Source organism: Cryptomeria japonica, chromosome 2, assembly GCF_030272615.1.
Source record: "Cryptomeria japonica chromosome 2, Sugi_1.0, whole genome shotgun sequence".
In the NCBI taxonomy this organism is placed as follows: domain Eukaryota; kingdom Viridiplantae; phylum Streptophyta; class Pinopsida; order Cupressales; family Cupressaceae; genus Cryptomeria; species Cryptomeria japonica.
This window is the reverse complement of record NC_081406.1, coordinates 272,081,469-272,097,456: the sequence shown is the minus strand read 5'-3', so window position 1 is coordinate 272,097,456 and position 15,988 is coordinate 272,081,469.

Sequence of the window (15,988 nt, the reverse complement as noted above, 5' to 3'; positions counted from 1 at the left end):
TTTGGTCATACCTTAGAGGCCTTAGGAATGTTTAAGCATGGATTTTGTGTTAGGATTACCAAGAACTCCAAGGGGATTTGACAATGTGTATGTAGTGGTTGATAGGTTCAGCAAGATTGCACATTTTATACCTTGCAAAAGCACCAATGATGCCACCTACATTGCAGGACTCTTCTTCAAAGAGATAGTTAGAATTCATGGCCTTCCAATCAACATAGTGAGTGATAGAGATGTAAAGTTCTTAAACCACTTTTGGAGAACACTTTGGAGAAAGTTGGGCACAAAACTATCTTTTTCATCTCCCTACCATCCTCAATCAAATGGTCAGATAGAGGTAGTAAATAGATCCTTGGGTAATCTACTAAGATGCCTCACCAAACAGCATAGGCAAACTTGGGATTTGATAATCGGTGAGGAAGAATATGCATACAATGACTTATTTAACCGAAGTACAGGTAAAAGTCCCTTAGAAATAGTGTATGGTTTTCATCCTAGGGACATACTAGAGCTCTAGGATCTCAGTTCTATGACACCTAAGAGTGCACAAGGTGAGAATTTTGTAGAAGGAATCAAAGAAGTGCATGATAAGGTAAAATAGACCTCACAACAAAAGTCCGAGAAGTATAAGATGAATGCTAATAAAACAAGAAGGAATGTGCAATTTAAGATTGGAGATTTGGTCCTAGCATACCTAAGGAAAGAGAGACTTCCAAAAGGGAAGCCTACTAAGCTATTACTGAAGAAGATTGGGCCTCTCAAGGTGGTGCATAAATATGGTCAGAATGCATATGAAGTTGACCTCCCTCCCACCTTGTGTATTTCTCCTATCTTTAATGTACATGTTCTCTATCCATACATGGGAGAATCACAAACACATCAATTGGACACTTCATCATAGGGTACTGAAGATTGAGTGAGAGATTTGCCACCAAGCTAACCAGTCTAGATGGAAAGTATCTTGGACACCAAGGTAATAAAGAAGACAAGGAAAGGCGTATACAAGTATTATCTTGTAAAGTGGGCAGGGCTACCTGAATTAAATACTATGTGGATGTCAGAATCAGATATACTTCAGCATGGTGTGGAAATTGCAGACCTCTTAACTCAAGGGACTTGAGTTCTTTGTCCCAAGGGAGTATGGTGTAGGGCACCTATTACTTCATGCAAATATTGGTTTGTTCGTAAATATTTTATGTGTCTTTCATGTTGTAATAAGTGGACCTACCATTCGGGACTTAGTGAAGTCGTGGTTGATTTGTCCAAGCTCTTGTTGTGTTCAGGATGTTGATATCCTAGAAAGATATAATGTTGATGTTGTTCACAGGTGCACTACTCTACTAAAAATAGAGTCATCATGTAATAAGGGTGTAATGCATTGTTTTAGGTTTGCTAGGATGCATAGAGGGCCTTTGCAGCCCTGGAGTACACTTGAGTGCAAGGTTGCATCCTAAGGATAAAAAGGATGTAAAAATGTTAAGCAACATTTGCAACATTGCAAAAAGTTGCACTTTATGTTATTGATAGTGAAGAAGTTGGTTCTAACCAACTGAATTATGATGTTAAAAGCAAAAAAAAATGTCATTGTATAGGTAGGAAGAGTTTGGAATGCAGAGCAAGTTTTGTTTCTAAGAAAACCTTGTGTTTACACTGCTTTCACTATTTTTCCTTGTTTCTGATTTGTTGTACAGTCGAATATAGACTTGTCAGAGGATCCTCCTTGCAGGGAATGAAGGACTATTGAATATAATTTCCATCAAAATAGGTTTTAATATTTGATTATTTCTAGTTGTAGAGATTCAAACCATTCTCTATGAACTAGGTACAAAAACCTTGTAGGCTAGGGTTTAAGCAATAAATGGCTCTAACTTGAGCACCCACTGATGGCACCGGTTGAAATCCAATGGAATGCTAGGTTAGGGTCTGTAAATATGTTTAGTGTAGGAATTTTGTCTTTGTAAACCTTTTTGATGGTTTTACAATGATACCCTAGGCTCACAGCTAGGAGTTGGTGAGATTAGGACAGCAGAAGATTTGTCTTTTCAGAGCACACATGGATTGGTAGAACCAAAGTTGATACATGTTTGGATACCTCATTGAATTCCCTTTAAGAATCCTTGATTTGTTTGTGCAAAGGTTTTGACTGGTGAAGCTTTCTAAGGACAAGTTTGCAAGTCACCCGGGTAGGCCTAAAACCCTTAAAAATAGGACAATACTAGAAACCCCATGTGTACGGAGAACCTAGATGCAATTTTTCAATATTGTATGTAACCAGGAAAATGGTACTCAGAACTATAATTTGTTTGGGGCCTTGTGTGGGAAGATGTGAACATAAGCCCTAAAAACAATAAAAGGAGGGCCAATTGAATTAGGTCTATTTTTAGCCTAGTATAGACAAAGTAATCTTAAGATGGCTTGGTGATGGGTTTAAAGGTGATAAAACCCTTAGAAGACACCAAAGACACTATCTAAACTTTATTTATACCCATGGAACAAATTTATGATTAAAGATCCTTTGCAGAGGTTGTTGGAGTGTTGGGAAGGTGTGATAGGGATTGAGGTGGAATCCTCAATATGAAGCATTGTTGTAAAACCTTTCTGGCTATACTTTGGAGGAAAGCCAAAGTAGATTAGGCATTGGAGGTCTAACTAGAAAAACCCTTACCAAGTACCATTGGATGGGCTTGAGGAGCTAGAAGGTTGGAGAGAACAAGAAAGACAACTAGGTGACTTAGAGTAACTCCAAGAATCTCTACACCAGAGTGGTATCAGAGCCACCCTTTGAAACATTGGTGTATGTCAGACTATGAGGAATCAAAAGTAAGTTCAATGCCTCCAAAGGCAATGACTCCAGAAGCCATCTCGCAGATGGTGACAAAGATGTTAGAAGGATTGAAGGCTCAGGAAGGAAATAAAGGGACCCGAGATGCCAAGAAGAAGAAGGAAAAGGTTAAGAAAGAATGGGGAAATGATAGAGATGAAGAAGTGGAAGATGAGGACCAAACAATAGTAGAAATGCCTCAAGACCAAAAACTATTTTTGGATGCAATCAAATCCATCTCCAAGGATAATTTGGATGGATTACCCACCTATGGAGGAAATCTCAATGGAGAGGAGTTATTAGATTGGATAGAAGCATTGAATAATCATTTTGATTATAAGGAGGTAGCAGAGGAGAAAATAGTAAATGTAGCCAAGTCAAGATTGAGGGGATCAACCCTGGTTTGGTGGAACATGATGCAAGAAGAAAGGGTACAGGTTGGTAAGAAAAGATAACTTCATGGGAGTGTATGAAGATAAGGATTAAAGCTCAATTCCTAATAGGGGATTATGAAATTCAAATCCACAAGAGACCGCAAAATTTGAAATAAAGGGAACTAGATGTCAATGCGTACACTGAGGAATTCCACAAACTAATTTTAAGGGCTAGGAAACATGAGAATGAAGTGGAGAAATTGGTCACATACATGAATGGTATTAAAAAAAACATACAAGATGAAATAAGAATCCTCACACCAGACAATATTCACAAGTGTTTTCAGTTGGCAGTAAGGGCAGAGGAAAAGATCAAAAGGAGAAGTGAGCAAAATCAGAAATATAGACGTGGTAAGAACTTCAGGGGTAGAGGAGCCTTTGACAAAGGGTAGAGTGATTCAAGAAATAAAGAGCATCAAAACCAAGAATGAAGTAGGGTCTCTCAAAGAGGGACATAGAGGATCCTTTAGAGAGAGAAGCAATTTTAGAGGCAGGTTTGAAAGCTAAGGGAGAGGAAATACAGTCTTCACTGGTAGGTGTTACCACTGCAACCAAGTTGGACATATCATGAGAAGGTTCTCGGGAAAAGCCTCAAGTTCATCAAGTTCATACATGAGTGAGAGAAGGACTCAATTATTGCAAGAGGAGGATACTCAAACTGTGACCTCTCCAATCAGCAAGGCAGGGCCAGTGACAGATGGGGAAAATTTGATGATGAGATGAACAATGTTAAAGATACCCCAAGCTCAAGAGCCACCACAAAGGAAAAGTCTATTTAGAACCACTTGTAAGTCACATGGAAAAGTTTGTAAAGTTAATGTGGATTTAGGTTCCACAGAGAGTATTGTCTCAGTTGAAATGGTGGATAAGCTCAAACTAAAAAGATTTCCTCATCTTACTCCCTATAAGGTATCATGGCTCAACCGGGGTCAACATGTCTTAGTTGATGAAAAAGCATGGGTGTACTTTGAAATTGGTGAATAAAAAGAAAAACTTCTATGTAGCATATTGCCTATGGATGCCTGTCATCTGCTCTTGGTCCATCCATGGCAATATGATGTGAAAGCTGGTCATGATGGAGAAAAGAATAGTTATCTCATCACCAAGAATGGTAAGAAGTATCAAATGGATCCATTACCTGATCCAAAGGAGGAAAAAAAAGTAGGCTCAAGTGTTATGTTTATGAGTGGCAAACAGTTCCTTAAAGTATTAAAACAAGAGGGTAATCATGGATATGCCATAGTGCTAAAGCTTAAAGATGAAGCTAAGGTAGATCCAATGTGTAAAGTGCCTCAAGAAGTGGAAGTTTTATTAAAGAAATATGGAGAGGTTATAGGAGATTATATGCCCAATTTTTTGCCTCTGATGAGGGATGTTAATCACCCAATAGACTCGATAATAGGGGAAAATATGCCTAACAAATCAGCTTATAAAATGACACCTAGCCAAAATGAGGAGACTACCAAAAAAGTTTGAGAACTCTGAGACAAAGGGTTTCTTAAAAAGACTTTGAGTCCTTGTGTTGTTCCCAATGTTCTAGTGCCTAAAAAAGTGGAGGATGTGCATTGACTCAAGAGCAATTAATAAGATCACCATAAGATATGGGTTCCCCATGCCAAGGATAGAGGACCTTATTGACAATCTAGGTGGAGCATGCTACTTCACAAAGGTGGACTTGAAATATGGTTATCATCAAATAAGAATCAGACCTGGTGATGAATGGAAGACAACATTTAGAACCAATGCAGGCCTATATGAGTGGTTAGTGATGCCTTTTGGCCTCACCAATGCACCTAGTACCTTTCAAAGGCTCATGAATGGAGTCTTAGTTGAGTTTATTGGCAAGTTTGTTATTGTGTATCTTGATGATATTTTGGCCTTCAGCGGGTCCAAGGAGGAACACCTTAAGCATGTGGAGATGGTCTAGAAGAAGTTGAAGGAGGCTCAACTCAAAATCAACCTTGAAAAATGTGAGTTCATGAAAATAGAGTTAGTTTACCTTGGTTTGGTCATTTCACAAGGTTGTTTAAAGATGGATCCAAGTAAAGTAGAGGCAATACTTAATTGGCCTACACCTAGGAGCATAAGTGATGTTAGAAGTTTTCATGGAATGGCATCTTTTTCTAGGAAGTTTGTGAGAAACTTTAGCCATGTTTGTGGTCCTATACTTAACACCATTAAAGTAGGGATAAAATATCAATTTAAGTAGACAGAGGAAGCCAATAAGGGATTTTAATTTTTGAAAGCTAAGATAGCAGTGTTGCCAACCCTTAGATTTCATGATTCCAGTCAATTGTTTACAATAGTCTGCAATGCTAGCCAAAGGGCAATAGGGGCCATTTTGAGTCAAGAAATTCATCCTATAGCATTATTTTGAGAGAAATTGAATGAAGCCAATCAAGATACTCCACATATGATTTGGATTTGTATGTCATGGTGCAAGCATTGACCAAGTAGCGTCATTACTTGCTACCTAAAGAGTTTGTAGTTTATACCAGCAGCCATGCCCTTAGTTTCCTTAATGGGCAAGAGAAATTGAATCAAAGACACCTAAAGTGGGTTGAATACTTACAATCCTACACCTTCACTATCAAGCACAAAAAAAGCACTCCAAACAAGGTAGTTGGTGCATTAAGGAGGAGAGTCATGACTATGTAGGAGATACAATTTAAAAGTGTGGGATTGAGTGAGTTAAAAGACCTCTACAAGGATGATAAAGACTTTGCTGAGATATATGTTGTTTGCTCTGATTTTTCTAACACCTCACATGTTTCTTATTCAGAGTATGTGACACAAGAGGTTTTTCTATTCAAAGAAAACCTTCTTTGCATTCTCCTATGTTCTATGAGACAAAAAATTATACAATAAAAGCATCAAGGAGGTCTAGGAGGTCATTTTGGCATAGATAAAACCATGCAGCAGGTTAGTAGGTTTTACCATTGGACAAAGTTTCAGTCAGAAGTGAGAAGGTTTGTGGAACAATGTGCAATTTCCCAAAGAGAAAAAGGTTCATCAAGTAATGGAAGTTTGTACCAACCTTTCGTCATACCTTAGAGGCCTTGGGGATGTTTAAGCATGGATTTTGTGTTAGGCTTACCAAGAACTCCAAGGGGATTTGATAGTGTGCATGTAGTGGTTGATAGGTTTAGCAAGATGGCACATTTAATACCTTGAAAAAGCACCAATGATGCCACCTACATTATAGGACTCTTCTAGAAAGAGATAGTTATAATTTATGGCCTTCCAATCAGCATAGTGAGTGATAGAGATGTAAAGTTCTTAAGCCACTTTTGGAGAACACTTTGGAGAAAGTTGGGCAAAAAATTATCCTTTTCATTTGCCTACCATCCTCAATTAGATGGCTAGATAGAGGTAGTAAATAGATCCTTGGGTAATCTACTAAGATGTCTCACCAAACAACATGGGCAGACTTGGGATTTGGTAATCGACCAGGCAGAATATGCATACAATGACTTAGTTAACCGAAGTACAAGTAAAAGTCTCTTAGAAATAGTGCATGGTTTTAATCCTAGGGACATACTAGAGCTCTAGAATCTTAGTTCTATGACACCTAAGAGTGCACAAGGTGAGAATTTTGTAGAAGGAATCAAAGAAGTGCATGATAAGGTAAGACAATTCTTACAACAAAATTTCGAGCAGTATAAGGTGAATGTTGATAAAACAAGAAGGAATGTACAATTTAAGATTGGAGATCTGGTCCTAACATACCTAAGGAAAGAGAGACTTCCAACAGGGCAGCCTACTAAGCTATTGATGAAGAAGATTGGGCCTCTCAAGGTGGTGCATAAATATGGTCAGAATGCATATGAAGTTGAAATTTCTCCCACCTTGCATATTTCTCCTATCCTTAATGTATGTGATCTCTATCCATACAAGGGAGAATCACAAACACATAAGTTGGACACTTCATCATATGGTACTGAAGATTGGGTGAGAGATTTGCCACCAAGCCAACCAGTCAAGCTGGAAAGTATCTTGGACAACAATGTAATAAAGAAGACAAGGAAAGGAGTATACAAGCATTATCTTGTAAAGTCGGTAGGGTTGCATGAATTAGATGCTATGTGGATGTCAAAATCAGATACACTTCAACATGATGTGCAAATTGCAGACCTCTTAATTCAAGGGACTTGAGTTCTTTATCTTAGGGGAGTATGGTGTAGGGCACCTATTACTTCATGCAAATTTTGGTGTTTTCTTAAGTCTTTTATTTATCTTTCATGTTGTAATAAGTGGACCAACCTTTCAGGACTTAATGAAGTCATTGTTGATTTGTCCAAGCTCTTGTTGTGTTCAAGATTTTTATATCCTACAAAGATGTAATGTTGATGTTGGTCACAGGTGCACTACTCTACAAAAAATAGAGTCATCATGTAATAAGGGTGTAATGTAGTGTTTTAGGTCTCCTAGGATGCATAGAGGCCTTTGGAGCCTTGGAATACACTTGAGTGCAAGGTTGCATCCTAAGGATCAAAAAGATGTAAAAATGTCAAGCAACATTTGCAACATTGCAAAAAGTTGCACTTTATGTGGTTGGCGGTGAAGAAGTTGGTTCTAACCAACTGAATCATGATGTTTAAATCCAAAGACCACATCATTGTATAGGTTGAAAGAGTTTGCAATGGAGAGAAAGTTTTGTTTGTAAGAAAACCTTGTTTGTACGCCGCTTTCACTATTTTTCCTTGTTTTTGTTGTGTTGTACAGTCCAGTACAGACTTGTCAGAGGATCCTACTTGCACAACATGAAGGACTATTAAATATAATTTCCATCAAGGTAGGTTTCAAGGTTTGATTGTGTCTAGTTGCAAAGATTCGAACGATTCTCTATGAACTAGGTCCAAAACCTGTGTAGGCTAGGGTTTAAGCAATAAATGGCACTAACCTAATCACCCATTGATGGCACCGGTTGAAAACCAGTGGAATAATATGTTAGGGTCTATAAATATCTTTAGTGTAGGTATTTTGGATTTTCAAACCTTTTTGATGGTTTTACAATCATACCCTAGGCTCACAGCTAGGAGCTGGTGAGATTAGAAAGGCAGAAGATGTGGGTTTTCAAAGCACACATGGATTGGTAGAACCAAAGTTGATACATTTTTGGAGACCCCATCAAATTCCCTTTAAGAATACTTGATATGTTTATGTAGAGGTTTTGACTGGTGAAGCTTTCTAAGGACAAGTTTGCAAGTCACCCGGGTAGGCCTAACACCCTTAAAAATAGGACAGTTCTAGAAACCCCATGTGTACAGAGAACCTGGATGCCATTTTTCAATATTGTATTTGACTAGGAAAAGGGTACTCAGAACTGTAATTTTTTTGGTGCATTGTGTGGGTAGATGTGAACTTAAGCCCTGAAAACAATAAAAGGAGGGGTAATTAAATTAGGTCTGTTTGGAGCTCGGTATTGACAAAGTGAGATTAAGAAGGCTTGGAGATTCATTTAAAGATGATAAAACCCTTACAAGACACCAAAGAAACTATGTCAACTTCATTTATACCCATGCAACAAGTTTGTGATTAAAGATCCTTTGCAGAAGTTGTTGGAGCATTGGGAAGGTGTGATAGGGATTGGGGTGGAATCCTCAATCGGAAGCATTGTTGTAAATCCTTTGTGGCTATACCTTGGAGGCAAGTCAAAGTAGATTAGGCCTTGGAGGTCTAACTAGAAGAACCCTTACCAACTACCTTTGGATGGGCTTGAGGAGCTAGGAGGTTGGAGAGAACAAGAAAGACAACTAGGTGACTTAGAGTAACTCCAAGAATCTTTGCACCAGAGTGGTATCGGAGCTACCCTTTGAAACATTGGTGTATGTCAGACTATGAGGAATCAAAATAAATTTCAATTCCTCCAAAGGCAATGACTCCAAAAGCCATATGGCAGATGGTGACAGAGATGTTAGAAGGATTGAAGGCTTGGGAAGGAAATAAAGGGACCCAAGATGCCAAGAAGGAGAAGGAGAAGGTTAAGATAGAATGGGGAGATGAGACAGATGTAGAGGTGGAAGATGAGGAGGACCAGACAATAATAGCAATGCCTCAAGACCAAAAACTATTTTTGGATGTAGTCAAATCCATCTCCAAGGATAATTTGGATGGGTTACCAACCTATGTAGGAAATCTCAATGGAGAGGAGTTATTAGATTGGATAGAAGCATTGAATAATCATTTTGATTATAAGGAGGTAGGAGAGGAGAAAAGAGTAAATTTAGCCAAGTCAAGATAGAGGGGATCAACCCTAGTTTGGTGGAACATGATGCAAGAAGAAAGGGTACAAGTAGGTAAGAAAAAGATAACTTCATGGGAGCGTATGAAGATAAGGATTAAAGCTCAATTCCTACCAGGGGATTATGAACTTCAAACCCATAAGAGACTACACAATTTTAAACAAAGGGAACTAGATGTCAATGCATACACTAAGGAATTCCACAAACTAAGTTTGAGGGCTAGGAAACATGAGAATGAAGTGGAGAAATTGGTCAGATACATGAATGGTATTAGGCAAAACATACAAGATGAAATAATCATCCTCACACCAAACACTGTTCACAAGTGTTTTCAGTTGGCATTAAGGGCAGAGGAAAAGATAAAAAGGAGAAGTGAGAAAAATCAGAAGCATAGAGGTGCTAACAACTTCAAGGGTAGAGGAACCTTTTGTAGAGGGTGGAGTGCTTCAAGAAATGAAGAGCATCAAAAAGGGACATATAGAGGATCCTTTAGAGGGAGAAGCAATTTTAGAGGCAAGTTTGGAAGCTCAGAGAGAGAAAATACAGTCTTCACTGGTAGGTGTTACCACTACAACCAAGTTGTACATACCATGAGAAGGTTCTTGGGAACAACCTCAAGTTCATCAAGTTCATACATGAGTGAGAGAAGGACTCAATTAGTGCAAGAGGAGGATACTCAAACTGTGACCTCTCTAATTAGAAAGGCTGGGCCAATGATAGATGGGGAAAATTTCATGATGAGAAGAACAATGTTAAAGATACCCCAAGCTCAAGAGCCACCACAAAGGAAAAGTCTATTTAGAACCGCTTGTAAGTCACATGGAAAAATCTATAACGTGATTGTGGATTAAGGTTCCACAAAGAGTATTGTCTCAGTTGAAATGGTGGATAAGCTCAAACTGGAAAGATTGCCTCATCTTACTTCCTATAAGGTATCATGGCTCACCTGGGGTCAACATGTCTTAGTTGATGAACAAGCACGGGTGGAATTTGCAATTGGTGAATACAAATAAAAACTTATATCTGACATATTGCCTATGGATGCCTGTCATCTACTCTTGGTCCATCCATGGCAATATGATGTGAAAGCCTGTCATGATGGAGAAAAGAATAGTTATCTCATCACCAAATATGGTAAGAAGTATCAAATGGATCCATTACCTGATCCAAAGGAGGAAAAACAAGTAGGCTCAAGTGTTATGTTGATGAGCGGCAAAGAGTTCCTTAAAGTGTTAAAACAAGAGGGTAATCAGGGCTATGCTATACTGCTAAAGCCTAAAGATGAAGCTAAGGAAGATCCAATGAGTGAAGTACCTCAAGAAGTACAAGCTTTATTAAAGAAATATGCAGAGGTTATATTAGATGATATGCCTAATTCTTTGCCTCCAATGAGGGATGTTAATCACCAAATAGACTTGATACCAGGGGAAAATCTGCCTAACAAAGCTACTTATAAAATGACACCTAGCCAAAATGAGGAGATTACCAAATAGGTGTAAGAACTCTTAAAAAAAGGGTTTATTAAAAAGAGTTTGAGTCCTTGTGTTGTTCCCATTGTTCTAGTGCCTAAAAATGGAGGAAAATGGAGGATGTCCACTGACTCAAGAGCAATTAATAAGACCACCATATGATATGGGTTTCCCATGCCAAGGATAGAGAACCTATTGGATAATCTAGGTGGAGCATTCTACTTCACAAAGGTGGACTTAAAATTTGGTTATCATCAGATAAGAATCAGACCTGGTGATGAATGCAAGACAACATTTAGAACCAATGCAAGCCTATATGAGTGGTTGGTGATGCCTTTTGGCCTCACCAATGCACCTAGTACCTTTCAAAGGCTCATGAATGAAGTCTTAATTGAGTTTATTGGCATGTTTGTTATTGTGTATCTTGATGACATTTTGTTCTTCAGCAGGTCCAAGGAGGAACACCTTAAGCATGTGGAGATGGTCTTGAAAAAGTTGAAGGAGGCTCAACTTTAAATCAACCTTGAAAAATGTGAGTTCTTGAAAGCAGAGTTATTTTACCTTGGTTTTGTCATTTCAAAAGGTTTTTTAAAGATGGATCCAAGTAAAGAAGAGGAAATACTTAATTGGCCTACACCTAGGAGCATAAGTGATGTTAGAAGTTTTCATGGAATGGCATCTTTTTATAGAAAGTTTGTGAGAAACTTTAGCCATGTTTGTGCTCCTATCCTTAACACCATTAATGGAGGGGTCAAACGTAAATTTATGTGGACAGAGGAAGAAAATAAGGGATTTGAATTGTTGAAAGCTAAGATAGCAGAGTTGCCAACCCTTAGATTCCCTTATTTCAGTCAGTTGTTTACAATAGAGTGTGATGGTAGCCAAAGGGCAATAGGGGCCATTTTGAGTCAAGAAAGTCGTCTTATAGAATTATTTTGAGAGAAATTGAATGAAGCCAAGCAAAGATACTCCACATATGATTTGGAATTGTATTCCATGGTGCAAGCATTAAAGAAGTCACGTCACTACTTGCTACCTAAAGAGTTTGTAGTTTATACCAACAACCATGCCCTTAGTTTCCCTAATGGGCAAGAGAAATTGAATCAAAGACAACTAAAGGCAACTGAGAGGGGGGGGAGGGGTGAATCAGTTGTCTATTAATTTCATCCCAAATATAACTTAATCAAACTTGATGCATAATACCGGTAAACCAAATTTAATGTCAGTTAACAGTTAATAACAGTACTGATAAAGTTTAATGCATGAAACAGAAAGACAAATAACATCCACAACACATAACACAAATATTTGTACGTGGAAACCCTGTAAGGGGAAAAAACACAGTGGGAAACCTTACCGACAATCAAATGATACTACTGCAGATAGTATGTGTGTACAAATGGGGTCTGCACATGCAGAAAGGATGGTTAAATCCAATGACAATGTACTACTCAAAATAGCATCTTCATATGTTGGATTCAGTGCCGGTTAAGCTTTGATTGTCTTTTTCATACCTTCCTTGAATCTTCAATTGATGTCTGCATGATTATCTCTGCTTACATTTGCATATACCTTATTACATTCCTCTTCCACTACTACTACATAATCTCACAAATGAGACCTTACATATATACAAAAACCTGAGACCAAATGTGTAGGTCAGCTCACTAAGAATTTTGCAATTAAATCAATTAAAAATATATCAATATGTGATGCATCATGTCGAATTAATGTATTTATAATAATAACCAATTAATAAATCATCTCCATAACGTGTCGTGCTGATCTGGAATAGATAATGCTTGCTAGTCCATAACGTAGACCAATTTGCCGATAACAGCAAATATGCAAACTCGATTAGACCAATAACCAAATAACCAAAACCAAGTGTCCAAACCATGTCTTCCACATAACCAAGTAATCTCCAGATGATAACAGATCATCCTCAATGTCGATGAACCAGATATCGGTGACTATGCAGAAGTCACTGAACATGCCGGTGAACATAACCAAAGATCTCTAGTGTTGATAAGTGTTGGAAAGTGTTGACATCAATGACAAAACCAAGGAAACACATCCATAATACCAACAATCTCCCCCTTTGGCATTGATGGCAACACAAGATGGAAAAACCATCTAAGTGCCAAAGTAGAAATGCCAAAAACCAAAAACCAACAATCTCCCAAAGAGATCAATTACCAAGAATCAAAATACAGAATATTTTTCCCCCAATGAATAATCTCTCTCTAAAAGATAATGTGTTTTTCCATAGATATATCTCCCCCTTTGACATCAAATGCCAAAGAAATACAAAAACTAGATACAACTAGTTCATAGAACTAATTACAAATACGAGCTTATCCAACTACTCCCCCTGAGAAGTATCTCTCCTTCATCAAAGCTAGAAAAAGGTTTCTCCGTTAATTCATGTCGGTCTGATGCCAATCTTCAACAATCTAAGTCTTCACTGGTGAGGGTATAACCCCAAGCTGCTCTCTAAGATATTCAAAAGTTTCCATAGGCAAAGGTTTAGTAAAGATATCTACAATCTTCTCTTTAGTATTGACATAAACCAATTTCACTTCTTTTGCTTCAACATTCTCTTTCAGAAAATTGAATTTGATACAAACATGTTTAGTTTTAGAGTGAAATACTAGATTCCTGGATATATCAACTGATGCCATATTATCAGAGTAAATGATTATAGGTTCTTTGCATTTTACCTTTATGTCCTTCAACATTTTCTTAATCCATAATACCTGAGTACAATTAGTTGCTGCTGCAACATATTCTGATTTTGTTGTTGATAATGATGTACAACTTTGTTTCTTTCTCAACTAGGAAATCAACCTGCTACTAAGAAAGAATGCTTCACTAGTGGTGCTCTTTCTATCATCTACATCTCCTACCCAATTTTCAACTGTGTATGCACATAAATCAAAATTTTCATCTTTAGGATACCATAAACCAAGATTTGTTGTGCCTTGTAGATACCGGAAAACCCTTTTCATTGTTGATTCATGATTTTCCTTAAGATTACTCTGAAATCTTGAAACAATACATACTACATTCATAATATCAACTCTTGTTTATGTCAAATACAGTAAACCTCCAATCATAGATTTATATCTTGTCGGATTAACAGGTGTTGATTCATCCTTCAATGATAGTTTATCAATTGTAGTCATAGGAGTACTTACCGGTTTAGAGTTTTCCATACCAAATTTCTTTAGTAGTTCTTTCAAGTACTTTGATTCACATATGAATATACCTTTATCAATCTGTGAAATCTGCAATCTTAAAAGAATTTTATCTCCCCAATCATAGACATTTCAAATTATTCTTGCATCTTATTGGAAAAATCTTTACACAATCCATCTCCTTCAAAAATGATATCATCAATAAAAACTTCAATAACCAAGATGTCATCATTAGTCACTTTGAAATATAAGTTGCTGTTAGCATTACCTTTAGTGTAACCAAGATTCAAAAGGTATTTGTCCAATCTAGCATACCAAGCTCTAGGAGCTTTCTTTAATCCATATAAATCTTTCCTTAACCTGCAAACCATATCTTTTTCGTTTGTCAAAGAAAATCCATCACGTTGTTCAATGTAAACTTCCTCTTCAAGATCACCATTCAGAAATGCACATTTAACATCCATTTGATATACTTTATAGTTCTTGTGTGCTGCAAATTCTAGAAATAGTCTGACTGCCTCAATTCTAGCTACCGGTGCAAAGGTTTCATTGCAATCAATTCCCTCTTTCTGTGAATATCCCTTACACACTAATCTTGCTTTGTTTCTGATTACCCTACCATCTTCATTAATTTTTTTTCTAAATACCCATTTAGTTCCAATTACATTTTTTTTTTTAGGTTGGGGAACCAATGTCCATGTGTTATTCTTTTCAATTTGTTCCAATTCATCTTCCATATCTTTAATCCAATGTTTATCTTCACATGCCTCAAAAATAGTTGTTGGTTCAATTTGAGAAATTAGACATACTTGTTCATTTTCCAGTCTTCCTCTAGTCATTACACCTTGATACTTATTCCCAATTAGCTAACTTTCAGAGTGATTCAATCTTACATACCTGGGTGTATTCACTTCCTATTGTTCTTCAGTCATTGTGGAATTCTCAGATGATGCCAGTGTGACTGGATCAAAATTATGTACTGGTGTATTCAGTGTAGGTTCATTTGTGATAATCTCAACTGCCAGTTCAGAGTCCATAGACCTTGAATTACATCTAAATTGTTCATCAATCTTCACAATTGCACTCTCAATGATTTTCTGCAATCTCTTATTAAAATATCTATATGCCTTTCTCTTAGATGAATAACCAAGAAATATTCCTTCATCACTTTTAGGATCAAATTTACCAATATAATCATCTCTCCTAATATAACATTTGCTTCCAAATATTCTGAAATATTCAAGAGTAGGAGTATTACCAAACCATAGTTCATAAGGGGTTTTACCAGTTTCACCTTTGATGTGAACTCTGTTGAATGTGTAAACCGTTGTATTCTCTGCTTCTCTCCAATACACATGAGGTAGGTTTGCTTCTGATATCATGCTTCTAGGTGCATCCAGAATAGTTCTTCCTTTCCACAACTTCATTTTGCTGGGGTGTTTGAGGTCTTGATAGTTGTCTTCTGATCCCATTCACTTCACAGAGTGTATTAAATTCCTTAGATGTGAATTCACCTCCTTGATTTGATCTTAAACACTTGATTTTCTTACCGGTTTCATTCTCTACCATTACCTTGAATAGTTTGAATTTCCCAAAAGCTTCCTGTTTCTCCCTGAGAAACATAACCCAACACATTCTAGAATAATCATCAATGATTATCATAAAATATCTATCTCCTTGTAAACTTCTAGTTCTTGCCAGACCACATAAATCTGTATGAATTAAATCAAGAACATTATTGGTTTTCTCTGGAATACTCTTGAAAGTTGCTCTAACTTTTTTTCCAAATTGACATTCCTTACATACCGGATTGTGAGGTTTT